Genomic DNA, 3,457 nt, shown 5'->3' with positions numbered 1-3,457 from the left:
AGGGAAAGAATCGCTACTATCCCAGTAGACCTTGCTGGTGAGTGACTGGCGTTCGTCCCTGGACAGACCTCTGTCCAGCGCACCGACGTCAGCCTTTCAGTCAAGTTCATTGTGTTGATTTTCCTTTTATCTAAGATTTTTCTGCTTCCGGGGCTGTTTTGGAGTGACATCCAGGATTCTGTTTTGCCCTTTGTTCTCAGCTGTTTGTTCCCCTGCCTCGTAACTCCACATCCTCTTACATGAGCTGTCCTTCGCCTGCCCCACAAAACCCCAAGTGAGAGCTTCATCACTGGCTCGCTGGAGCCCTCTCCTCAGCATGTCTCCTGCCTCGCTGCGTTTCTGGGAGCGCGGGCTCTCCTCTGCCGTCAGCTTGGCCCCCGCAGTGCCTGGGCCCCGTGTAGTGCTGCTCGTTGAGCTTACTGCTGACTCCTTGCTTGGGGGACAGGGTGGGATCAGGGACGTGGTAGCATGACTTAATTATGCACTTTCAGCCAACGCTCTGACCTTCTGCGTTTGTTTCTATCACACAAGTGTTCTGTGGTTTTGTTTCCTATGTTTATTTTTTAATGAAAATATAAAGAATAAAATATTTCCTGAGCCGGTGGGAATTTAGCTTCTGTTCTCTACCTTCGGGATTTGTCTGACTCTGTGGAGGGTACGTACGAACCCCGTGTTAGACCAGGCAGCCGCCTTCAGCTGTGCCCCTGCCCTGCAGCTTCAGTGTGGTAATAAAAACCCAACTGCTCTGTCTGTTGAGCTCCACAGCACAAAAACCTATCAGGCCTGGAGGACTTGCTAACTGGGGGTGAATTTGTCGCAAGATCTGCTTGAGAAGAGCATGGCAGCAGAGAGGAGGAAAAGACTGTGATAATACTGTTATAATAGAGCCCGGGGCTGCAAAAAATAACGGCTTCTTTGTCCACCATGGGAGTGTGGGATGAATGGAGCCCAGTATTAATTCGTCTGTCGATGGTGTAGCTACAAAACACCTCTCCAAAACCTTCTGTTGCTTTCAAGGCAAATTGCAGCATCCTGCCCCAGCAGCCTCCGATGACGCTGAATGCTCTCCCCACTGCCTGGTTCCCTAGTAAACACCTCACCCGTAATTCTAGATTTTAATTAGCCCCTCCTGACACATCTCCCTTGGGATGAACTTCTCAGCCAGTCTGTAGCCAGCAAGAAGTTTGTGGGGAACCAAAAAGGTAAAAGGACCCATTTGGGAGAGTGCAGTATTCGTGAGGAAGCACTTCTTAATTTCATACCTGGATCTGCCTTACCCTGTGCACCCCTGACACCTGCAGGGAGATGGGCACGTGGAGGGGGCCCGGGCTCTGGCACCCAACCTGGAGCTGTCAGCAGCTCCTCTTCCCCTTTGCAAACCAGCCCTGCTCTCCTGCAAAGGCCTCTGGGGGGATTCAGCTCCAGAAGTGACTGCTGCTAAAAAAAAAGGTGTCCGGTGTGTGGTTCCGCTGAAGCTCAGCAGACTGAAGCGCCAGCATTGGCACAGGGTCACAGCAGTTCATTGCCCCATGACAGTGGCCAGCAGACCCATCGCTGCCCTTCTGGGACAAGATGTGCTGAAGGGTTTGAAGAGGAACTGGCATTCCCAGCTGGATAATGAACAATATCGACCTTCAAAACAGTCTGCATCTGCGCATAGCTGGAGCTGAGAAACCTCACAGGCTACTGTTGAAGGTGAAACAAAGGGTCAAAACGTTCTGCTTGGAAAGAAGCCGGTATTGATTCTCACAGCCCAGTAACAGTGAAGCTCTGCTCCATGAACAATCCAGGAGGAAATGCTAAAATACAGAATTTTTGACACCAGACAGCTCCCACCCAAGAATGGTAAGAATTGTCTAAAGACCCCTGTGGGTTGGTAGGTTTTTCTTTCTTTCTTGAGAAGCTCCGGAGGGCTGTAACAAAGAGGAGCCCCACACCAGCAACCAGCCCTGGACAACTTGCCCAGCTCACACAGCGCTGCCCGGCAGCAGCCACAGCCCACGGGCTGGGGGTGGCAGCATAGGGGTGTGCCACTCAACAGCGTTTTATGGGCCCTGGATCTTGCCAAGAAAGCTTCATCTCAAGTTAACTTGAGTAGCAGGTGGTGTTGAGGTGAGTGACGATACAACGCTGTTAGCTTTTGACTTGCGACCTGCATGGACTTCCCCCAGGGGGCCAGGCAGAGGGCTTGTTTTCCTCTCCCCCACTCTGACCAGGATCTCACTCCCTCATTACCGTGTTACCGTCTAAATTAGTCTCTGCACACTTAATACAGTCAAGCTGAAGCCCTACAAACGTGTTACTTCATGGCAGGCTACAAGCAGACCAGGGAGGCAAGATGTGGCCAGGGCTCCCCGGCATGTTCACTCTGGGTCACTTTTGCAACTGGTGACAGGAGGCAGAAGTGACCTGTTGGGAGGCTCCAAAGTTCCAGAAGGGGTAAGTGACACCAGGCTGTCACTGCCCAGGTGCCCTCAAGGCAGCAGGGGCTGCCTGGCTGTCAGGACACCGCACGCTGCCTGAGCAGGGATGCGGCCAGGGCTCCCCGGCATGTTCACTCTGGGTCACTTTTGCAAAAGTAGTGTTTGCAGTTACACAAGAAGAAAAGAAATCACAGAATCAAAGAATAATTGCAGTCGGGAGAGGCAATCTGATGTCTGCAATCCCACTTGGAGGAGATCCGGTTTGGATCAGGTTTCTTGGGACCTTGTTCCATTGCGTTCAGAGTATCTCCAAGCAGGGAGGGTGACTCCTCTGAGCCCCTGAGCTGCTCTGGCTGCAGAGCAGATCCGGATCCTTATTACCAGCCACTGTTGGGCACCATCTGTTTCTGCAGGAAACTCCTGCGCTGTGGCAGTGGGGAACTGCTGAGCTGCAGGAAACCCTCTCTCTGGTGCCACAAGCAGGCAGGAGGATGCAGAAACTTGACAGCACCACCTCCTCTACAGATAAACCTGCTGCCTGCGCCTGGCATTTCACAGCGGCAGAGGAAAGCCTAAAGAGGCAGTGGCTCCAACCAACAGGCCTGCTTCCACCTTTCCAAGAGCGCTACCAGCGGGCCGCTAGCAGCAGGTCCTGCGATCAGCACAAAGCCTCGGTGCCTCAAAGATGCTCAGTGAAGAACGAGCCCACAAGTCACTTGGGCCCCAGACCCCATCTCCAGCACCGCTGCCTGAGGCACCGACACAGCCTCCGGCTTCTCCCAGGCTCTTCAGGGTCTGGCTGAACTCTGGCTTCCTCTCCTGGAAAATACTTTGTTCCGAGTGTCAGCCCCTGGCCCCCCCCCAGTGCGCTCTTCCCCGCTCCTTCCCCATCTCTGGGGGGGTCTCTGTGCCACGCAGCTCAGGGAGCTGCTGGGGCAGCGGGGGGAGCGCGGTCCGGGCTGCTGGAGACGCTGGCGCAATTGCTACGCGCCAGGTACGCGCAGCAGCCTCGCAGGGAAGCGGCTTCCCTGTGC

The sequence above is a fragment of the Egretta garzetta genome, unplaced genomic scaffold, assembly GCF_000687185.1.
Source record: "Egretta garzetta isolate BGI_Z169 unplaced genomic scaffold, ASM68718v1 scaffold202, whole genome shotgun sequence".
Classification (NCBI taxonomy): domain Eukaryota; kingdom Metazoa; phylum Chordata; class Aves; order Pelecaniformes; family Ardeidae; genus Egretta; species Egretta garzetta.
Note: the sequence above shows the minus strand (reverse complement) of the source record.